At 36.6% G+C, this 10,739-nt stretch overlaps 1 pseudogene; it reads left to right on the top strand.

The window, feature by feature from the left end:
* Nucleotides 1–756: 756 nt before the first annotated feature.
* LOC140603553 (bifunctional methylenetetrahydrofolate dehydrogenase/cyclohydrolase, mitochondrial pseudogene) overlaps nt 757–10,739 on the top strand; it is a 30,854-nt pseudogene continuing 20,871 nt past the window's right edge.

Below are 10,739 nucleotides of genomic sequence, written 5' to 3'. Positions count from 1 at the left end.
AATCTTTGGACCATCTGAAAGTATTTTTAATGGAGTAAAATAATCACAATTTACCGTGTTTTGAGTAAAAAAGAAGTTAACATAATTAGAAAATATTAAAGTTCACTAAATTGGGAGATTGAACTTGAAAAAGATGCAAACATTATACTGCTACATATATATGTATCTCTGTAATACAAAAAAGGTGCATAAGATGCACATTATTAATAAATTCTATAAACAAAACATATATATGCTGTAGGAAATTAATCCAACAAGATTCTTTAAGATGGGGACTTGTGTTCTTTTATGCACTATATGCCTCACTTTCAGAAGTTTTGTCAGCACTATTAAAAACAGAACACTTATGAGCCAAAACCAAAAAATCAGCTGGATGTCAACTGTTGAAACTTCTCCCTCTTAGTCAGGAAACCAAACATGTTTTTCCTGCTAATTTACACTTTACTTCACAGTTAAGGGTACCTTAAAAGTGTTAAAGATAACAGTCATTCTGTGATCTGGTTAAACTTGAAAGGGCACCGCCTTTCCTCTCCTTGTGCACAGAGCAAGTTGAGAAAGGCATTCCAAACTAACATATTCATGGAAGCCTTTTATAAGCAAGAGATTTTACTTCTAACGCTGACCACACTAGTTACATAGACTGCAAAGAGAGCCACGTTTCAGTGACGACAGTGAAATATCAGTGTCCGCAAAGGACCAAATAGAGCTAGCTGTGCTAAGGGCTCATCACCTGTCAATCATTAGAGACCCTGGGCCATGGCACCTTGTGATCCAGTGGCATCCAAGACAACTCCTGGACCAATTCCAGCTCTCAGAAACACCTTGCTTCATCTTGTACTCGCCAGCTGCAGAGAGGCTGTTAGAACCTCTGAGGTGTCTCACGAAGTACCAAAGTCTCGTGGCAAACTTGCTCCTCTTGTTCCCAGGCCTGACACACCGAGGCTCGAGGTGAACCCTACAGAGGGAAGACAGAGAGAAACAGGGAGCCAGGGAACTCAAAGCCAACTCATGATCTCTCCTGTGCACATTGTTTTACATCTATAGGCAAAATGGAACGGAAACATTATACAGCCTGGGACTGCCCCAGATTACAATTTCTGGAGAGTGTTCCACATAGTCTTTCTTCCTATTATTTTTCCTTCTTTGAAATAGTAATGTGTTGTCCAGTCCTGGTTTTTCACTATTGTAATCCAAATATAAGTTTTATTCAGCTATGCATTGGTCTTATTTACCCTATTAAAACATTCCCCTTCTCTTCTCCCATTGCCCCCAGGCTACCCTCCTCTCAAAATACTGCATCGCCATAACCCCCAATTCCCTTGTAGTTTTCAAGTTTTGAGTTATTTTTTATTGCTCTCTTCACTCTTCTTCACACAACCTCCCACAAACACTGAAATCATGCCGTTTTAATCTACCATTTCCTCTCCACTCGCATAGGCAGCCAGCCCAGGGTCCTCATCAGCCCACATCCGAGTTGCAGTGATGGCTTCTGAGCCAGTTTCTCTGCCTCCAGTCTCTTTTCATCAGATCCCACCTACTCACAGATGCTCTAATGATTTTCCTCTAACTTCATTTTCTTCAGGTCCTTTGCCTGCTCAGCAGTCTGTGGTGCTCCAGTGTCACTTATTATGCACACCCCAAGCCCTCCCTGGCCTTCAGCCCTTTCCACTAATATTACACCCCCAGGATCCCATCCCACCTTCATTTCTCATTACCTCTCACCACAGCCTCTCTGCTCTCCCCAGCAATAGCTGCCTGCTATCTCATATAAGTGATATGCTCATTTTCATCTCCGTATCTTTCCTCATGCCACCGCCCCCCCCCACACACACACACACGCCCAGTGGCCTACAAATTCATTTCTACTCTCTCCATCAGTATCTTGCTTCTCTGCAAAAATCTGCTCATCAATAATCTCTTCAGAAATAATTCCTTACTTAATTGCAACTGAATATGGGATTCCTTTTGTCCTTTATCCCATCAAAACAGAGCAATCCTCTAGAGTTGTTGAGGATGGGGACTTGGGACATAAAGAAATTCAGGGCAATGCATACTGTTTTGTACAAATAGGTTGCCAAATAAACAAATAGTTTGTTCTAAATTCATAGCAAAGAAAATATCTTGCAAATGAAAATGATCAAAGGTCCAAACAAACAAAGGACTCTTACCTATGACAGCTTGTATAAAGGAAATATCCATGTATAATAACAATATCTGCCATTTATTAAGGGCTTTATTTCTGCTAAAGACTTTATATACACTAACTCATTTAACTTTTATTATAAACAAGATAAGCATTGTCATAGTCATGTTACAGAGAAGAAAACTGATAAACAAAATGAAAAAAAAAAATTTTTTAAAAAGAGAGAGAAACAAAATGACTTGCCTGGGGTCACACTGTCAAGAATAAAGGCAGAATTTGAATCCAGGTTTAGCCTCACTCTAACATCTATTGTCTAAAACTGCATCAGCTACTCCCACAAATTCTTAACAGCTTTCATAGCATTCTGTTCTGACAGTTTCTGGGGGAAAAAATCACATTTGAGCTGACTGATTTCACTTTATCAATTGCCACTCAAAACTGCCTACATCCTATTTCTCTCTTCCTATACAATTCCTCCTCCTTCCTCCACACTAAACCTGCCCCTTACTACAACTAGAAAATTGGAGCCATTACATACAAAGCCCTCCTACTCCCACAACTCACCTTAAAAACTGACTGAACTTGAATGATCCGTCTCTTCTCTCCCATTTCAGTATCCCTCCCCATAAAAGGTCAATCCATTGGACCGATCCACTGGTGGCCTTGGTAACAATTCTCCCTTTTCTTCCTAAAACCTGTCTCCATCATTCAACCTCCAATCTCCTGCATCATTCATATTTTTCTTTCTACCATACCATTTCCACTATTTCCAAATATGCTATGGTTGCTGCCATGATTTTCACAATAACATAATAAATAATTTACTTTTTTGATTCTCATAACCCCATATACTAGTTTAGACATGGCCTCATTTCCTTGTTCCCCTCTATGGTCAAACTCCCTAAGTGGGTTGTTTTCACAACATTCCCTAATTCCTTACTTCCTATTCATCATGAACTCCTCTCAATACTGGTTTCTTCCTCTTTCCACAGGAACTATTCCAGTCAAGTCTCAAAGGACATCTGCAGAAGTCAAATCCACGCTGCCAAGGTTTGTGGGAATGTTCTTTCCTTATCTTGCTGAATTTCTCAGCACCTTTCAACAGGTTTTACCACTTTTTCTTTTTTTTTATGGAAACATTGTTCTTAACTTCAGTGACATCACTGTTTGTCTACTCATCTCTACTGCTTCCTCTCAGTTTCCTTAGCTGGCTTATGCTTTCTTCTCTCTACATTTTGAGATCCTTAGAAGTGTGCCTTGTGCTCATTTTCTTCTCTGTATTCTCCCTAAATGATCTCATTAAATACCATGGGTTTAAATAAAATTATTATGTCTATGATTCTCAAATTTATGCCACCTTCCCAGACCTCTCCTCCGACTCCTATATTTGGTTTCCTCTTTGTATCTCAAATTCATATATGCAAAAGAACTCTTTTTTTTTCCTTCTAAAACTTGTTTTCACACACACACACACACACACACACACACAAACCCATTCTTTCCTATCTTGGTAAAAGGCCTAATCAATTCTCAACTACTCAAACCAAGTCTTAGGAGTCACCCTTGGCTCTACTCTTTCCCTCAATTCTTCATATACAATTCAAAAGTAAGTCTTATGGGGGTGCCTGGGTGGCTCAGTCAATTAAGCATCTGCCTTCGGCTCCGGCTCCACTCAGGTCACGATCCCAGGGTCCTGAGATAGAGCCCCACATCAGGCTCCCTGCTCAGTGGGGAGTCTGCTTCTCCCTCTTCCTCTGCATGACCCCCCACCCTGCCCCAGCTTGTGCTCACTTTCTCTCACTCGATCTCAAGTAAATAAAATCTTTTTTTTTTTATTAAAATTTAGGGACACCTGGGTGGCTCAGTGGTTGAGCCTCTGCCTTTGGCTCAGGGCATGATCCCAGAGTCCCAGGATCAAGTCCCACATTGGGCTTCCTGAATGGAGCCTGCTTCTCCCTCTGCCTATGTCTCTGCCTCTCTCTCTCTCTCTGTGTCTCATGAATAAATAAATAAATAAATAAATAAATAAATAAATAAATCTTTTAAAAAATTAAAGATTAAAAAAATTAAAATCCCCATGTGCTTCTGTAACATTTGTACCATTCTCTCTCTTCAGTCATGTTGTCTTGGCCACACTTGTCTTCAAGTCCAAGAAAATGTCTATTCATATACTATTTTCTTACTGCCAGAATTCCCTTCTGATCCTTATCCTTCAGTTAACTATTAGTTCCATCTCACATGCCACTTCTCAAAGAGGATTTTCCTGATCATCCTGTATAAACTAAGTACACCACCTGACTATCATTATTTTCTATTCTCAAGGCTTTACTCATTTCTTCCATAAAAATTATCCACTAAAAATCAAATTTTCCCTTACTTATTTTTGCCTGTTTTTTCCTATTATAATGTAGATTTTATAGAGATAAGCAACCATGTATATTTACTTGATCATCATTTTATCATCCTTGTCTAGGCCTGTGTCTGTCTAATACATAGGAGCTGCTATTCAATAAATATTTCCTGAAAGGAAAAATGAAAAGAATCAAACAGATATGTCATCCAGTCACACAATTTAAGAATTGATTAAAACACTGGTCCACAATTTTTTTATTACTATATACAGTTTAAGGTGAAAGAAACAAATGAGTATACCCCCCCGCCAGTATATGCACATGCTTCCTTATAAATAATACACATACTATAGTATAAATTATTATGGTATAAAACATCCACAACAATATTATGAAAGTAACATTAGCAGAAAGAAAGAAAGAAAGAAAGAAAGAAAGAAAGAAAGAAAGAAAAGAAAAAAAGAAAGAAAGAAGAAAGAAAGAAAGAAAGAAAGAAAGAAAGAAAGAAAGAAAGAAAGAAAGAAAAGGAAAGAAAAGTTTATTTCTTCCTCATATATATCAAAAACTATATTCCTTATCTATGGCAACTCTCTTACAAATGGCTCCACAATCTTTAACAAATGGTTTTTTGAAGCCACTATGCTTATGTCATCCATCAAACCAGCAGAAGGAAAAGAGTATTTATGAGAACAATGTGAGTTTTTATGGGTCAAGCCTAGAAGTTGAATACGTCACTCACCTCATGTACTATTAAATGGAATCCAATCATGTGGATGCACCTAACTGCAAGGAAGTTTGTGAAATGTAATCTTGTTGTGTGCCAGGAAAAAAATTAATGATTTTGACAACCAGCTAACCTATGGCTGCCACATCCATGTAAATGGAACTTCTATTTTATTCTTCTATCTCTTCATCTTGTGTAATCACTGGGGGAACCACAGTCCACTTTGGAAATCACTGAATTAGATTATATGACCATTGTAACATCTCTAAATGGTCTTTTGACTGAGAGGCAATATTCACTAGTAAGCAAGAATTGAAGTTATTCTTAACCAAATGACAATTCCTTAAGATTGCCAATCAGCCAATAGAAGAAATTGGAGCAATAGTACTAGTTTGCTTTGTCCTCAGGATATTGTCCTCAGCCTGAACCCACATCATTCAATATTATTGAGTGATTGAATGAATTTCACATGTTCAAACATGTTTGAACTCCTTTCCAGAAATAATTACCAAAAGGGGTGCCATTTTGCTTAGTGGTCCTGAAAAAAGTAATGACAATAATATTTGAATCAAAGAAGTGACACATTCTTATTGGAAATGGTCTCTTTAAAGTCATTTTTTTTTTCCTAGAGAGAGACCACCAGAAACATTGCATTGTCAAATTTAGTTCTTCCATACATTACAATGGAATCAACTTTTTTCCATTTCTTCAAATCTTTATATGCTAATTAAAATACATTCAAGTTTTTATTTTATCCTTACTATTTGGACTTCTCTAGAACACTGATCATGAGAAAATTATCCCCAGTTATGCTTATTAATAGAGCAGTAAGTTTCAAAAATTCAAAAATTTTGAGCAGCATGAACATGGACAGGTATTGACGCTTCTGTAATAAAATGTAGTTGTTAAGAAGTTAAAAATAAATTTCTAAAAAGGTTTTATTCACTTATTTGACAGAGAATGAGAGAGAGAGAGAATGTACAAGCAGAGGGAACAGCAGAGGGAGAGGGAGAATCAGGCTCCCAACTGAGCAGGGAGCCTGATGCTGGGCTCGATTCCAGGACCCTGAGATCATGACCTAAGCCAAAGGCAGATGTTCAACTGACTGAGCCACCTAATATCCCCTAAGAATAAATTCTTAAGGATGTTTTTAAATGACTACCTAGTCTGAGAAATCACAGATGAGAGTCTGAGAAATCATGTTTTTTTTAAGGATTCATTTATTTATTTGAGAGAGAGGGAGAGCCTGTGAGCATGTGGGGTGGAGGAAGGGGGGTGGAGGGAGAGAGAGAATCTTAAGCAGACTCATCACTCATCACTGAGTGTGGAGCCTGACAGGAGACTAGATCTCCTGACCCTGAGATCACAACGTGAGCTGAAACCAAGAACTGGATGCTTAACCGACTGCGCCACCCAGGCATGCCCACATTTTTTTTTTACACTAGAGGTAAATTTAGTATTTTTGAAATAATATGATGGCAGAGAAATAGTTTGTGGCAGAAAGAGATTCAAAGTTAGGAAGTGATTCTAAAGTTCACAAGAATTTAGCTTTTTAAATAAAACAGCTCCAATATTCTTAGAAGAGACTATTCCAGAAGAAAGTGTCTTTCAAGTGTCTGGCGGAATATTATAGCCCACTATTAAGAAAGGTTACACTGCTTATTTACACTCTGGTGATTATATCTTTAAATATAAAGCACTAATCAATTAGTATTAAAGATTTATGAAGGGACAAGTTAATAATTTTCCACTCAATTCCTTCTTACTAATTAAAGATTTTTCACTATTAATCTTTGTCCTTTAGTATTTAATCTGAAGTAATGTTTGTCCTTTAGCTTTAGAATTAATTTTAAATAACATCTTTAATTTTGATAGAGAGCTATTTCACAATTGCCTTTCAGATTAAATTAAGAAATCTCTAAAACTCTCCCATTTAATTTTATATATAAAATGTCATTTGCATTAATCTGATGATTTTAAATTATACATTTGGCTCACAATATCTAATTAATTTGGCAAGAGAATTATGGAAATAATAAAATTACATCCAAATTTCAAGGAACACTTCATTTTTAAATGCCTAATTAAATGTATCTTTGTAATAAAAGACATCATTCTGAAGAAATGTAATAGTACTTTAATTTCTGAGTAATAGGTATGCTGAATATTAATTTGCCCTATATTTGGCATCCATGGGAGACAAAAGCATAGTGTTCTCAATGCCAAAAGCAAGCAGTACACTCACGCTATCTGAGAAAGAAAATAAAATCAAAGTTGTTTGGCAAAGGGTGCAAGGGATGACTTGAAAAACTGAGTGCTTCGTTTTTTGTTTTTTTTTAAAAAACTAATTGGCAGATGGTTATTTTTAGTTTTTCCTGCTTTTCAGTCAAGAGACTAGTGAAGGGCAGTGATATTTAAGATTAGCATTGTAGTTACTTGTGTCTTCATTTATTTATTTTGCGATGCTGCTTCTTTCTGATGGGTGCTACTTCTGACTCACCTCAATAACCCAAAATGTTGTTTTATGTTAGCAATGAAGTTGGATACAGAGGAAAAGTCGCTCTTTTTCTTTTCAAGAGTGTTTCCAACTCTCCTGCCTGCTTTTTCCCACTCTTACTTCAAATATTAAAATTAATTTACACACTAAATTCTCCAGTGAATGGCCCATAGTTATCCATTTTCTTCTTTATCTAATTATGTGATTCTATACTTCCCATTTCTTTGTTAAAGCCTATTGAAAATCATCTTACTTCCTTTCTTTCAATTTTTCAAGTTCAATGACATTTAAAAACTTATGCCAACTATATACCCCATGCCACAAGTATAGGACAAAATTTGACAAGTGTGATCCTTCTAAGCACTAAATATATCTTTAAAAAATAGAAGTGTAATTTCAATACCAATGGGGTCAGAGTTGGATAATTTCTAGATTAAGGCATATTAGCAAACATTACAATAATTCTAAGGGATATTATAATACTTCTAAGGCATATGACAATTACTTTAGTCATAAAGTAAGAAAAATCAATATAAGCATATTCCATAAATGCACACATTAACCTGCTAGGTATTTGGAAACAATTTATTAAAAATCATTATTCTTTTCCGTATTTCATATTCAAGTATAAACAGCTTGTGGCTCACATTTAAAATTTCATCCATCTTCAGAACAGAAAGGTAACAAACAAAAACCTGAAGCAGAGTCAAACTATGTCATTTAGAAACATCTTCATCTCTGTGGATTATCAGGGGATTACACTCCTCATGCCTTGCCATGCCAGAGAAGCTCTGAGTATCATTGGTTAATATTAGGCTTCAGGCTCCTGCAGTTTTCCAAGTAAATGAAAGGTCAATAATGCTTGTCACTCACAGGCTCCAGGCAGACAGTTTTGCCTACCAATTCAGCATTACCCGCAGTACCACTGCTAGAGTTACAGTGACTATCCCAAAGGTACTTACAGCTCGTTTTCTATTCATTCTAGCATAATCCTCTCACTTGCTGACCATTAGTGGTGTAATTAATGGGCATTTTCTGATCGATGTACCCTTGCAGATAAGTGTTATAATAAAGGGTGATTACAGTGAAGAATAATACAGTTGAAAATCAGTACCTAGTCGTCACCACTCATTGGCAGTGCCATAACAGAATCAGACAGTGAGACCAGACTGCATAGAAATTATATCAAATAAAGTAATTCTTTCAATTTATTGCACTTTTAATTATGCCATCTTTAATTTAAAGAACTACCTTGCCCCATACAATGTACTCTCCAAGCTAAAGGGAATTAATCTAAGGCTAACTAATATTCACTCCCCAGCACATTTGAAATCAATTTTACCTTAAGCAAAATGTTTTATGAGTCTTTAGTTTACCCTGGGCATTATGCATCTTCATAATTTTCTAATGAGCTTAAGATATCCATGAGCAGAAGCCATGAATCTTGTTTTTGGTAGCCCTTAAAAACAATTTTTTTCCAATCTGCTGTAAATTAAGAGATGTGAGAAAATGAGAATAAAATCTCATTACCACTGACAACCTCACAGCCCAATAAACCTGTGTTAAATCTTATTAAAGGGTCAGTTATTTGTCATTTTTAGTAACCTTCATCATCAGAGCCAATATCATGCCATCCAATCTTTCTTTAAGATACCAGGGCACAGAGGTCACACAAAGAGCTTGGGCCATGATAATCATCCCTGAGCGTGATATAAGAAATTAGAGCTCTTTCCAGAGGTCTCAACTTAAATATTGACACACACTGAGCTGCAGTATTACACAGAAGCGTCGAGGACGAAAATCCAATGAACAAAACCTGAGAAGACCCTGTGATTTCCTGATGACCAGAATCAGAAGGGACATGATGACCATCTCACAGACAAGGCAAAAGGAACATATAACCAAGATGAGGCTTAATCATTGCTTATTGGATAAATAAAGATAAAAAAAAAAAAAACAGATCTCACACAGCCATAGGCTTTACATACAACCAGTTTTCTACAGACAGATTAAACTTCCTGTAGATTCTTCTAAGCTGAATTTTAATAACAACAGACCAACTTCTATTATTGACCAGTATTTTCTGAAGCTGATTTCTCTCCCCTGCCCTGAGTCTATTCATGGGAAAACAGAATCTTTATATAATGTAAATATAAAGATATATATATATATATATATATATATATATATATACCACCAAAAATGACAACAGCAAACAACTATTCTAGTAATTTAGGCAAAATATAAGGTGATTTTTCAAAATTCTGTGCTAGTCTGTCCAAGACCATTCTCTTCCATTTTGCAAGTAATATAGGTGATCATAAATAGAGGAGAGCCTCATGCTTTACAGTTATAGCACATTTTTCTTGATTTCAGCTTATGACAAGATAGTTTGTAGGCCACTGGCAAGAATTAAACGGAGAAATTTAAATGAAGAAATTTCTATGTTCTAGGGGAATTTCAAAGAGGTGTACATGTGTTTGTACCAGGTAGGGAGAACTCCCCACAAAATAGTTATACAAGCCCCACTTAGTCCCACTGCTCTTCAGTTTCACCCCCTTGTCAGCACACCTGATACAATTCACCTTATCCTGCATCTGAAATTCCTGGGACACCTGGGTGGCACAGTGGTTGAGCGTCTGCCTTTGGCTCAGGGTGTGATCCCAGTTTAGGGATTGAGTCCCATATCTGGCTTCCTGCAGGGAGCCGGCTTTCTCCTTCTGCCTGTGTCTCTGCCTCTCTTGAATGAATGAATGAATGAATGAATGAATGAATGAATAAATAAAATTAAAAAATAATAAAATTCCCAGGTTCTAAATAAGAGGAAGGAAGTATACAGCAAAATCAAAGGCACTGATTTTATTTACAGTCCCTTAGATGTAATTATCACCAGTCCCAACTTTACATATTGGTCTACTCAGGCAGCCATAACTAAATACACACACTGGATGGCTTAAAAAAAAAAAACAAAACAGAAATTTATTTTCTTACAGTTCTGGAAGCCAATGAAGAGAGCAGGGTACC

This window comes from Canis lupus, chromosome 14 (assembly GCF_048164855.1).
Source record: "Canis lupus baileyi chromosome 14, mCanLup2.hap1, whole genome shotgun sequence".
Lineage (NCBI taxonomy): Eukaryota > Metazoa > Chordata > Mammalia > Carnivora > Canidae > Canis > Canis lupus.
Note: the sequence above shows the minus strand (reverse complement) of the source record. Positions and strands in the feature narration are given on the sequence as shown.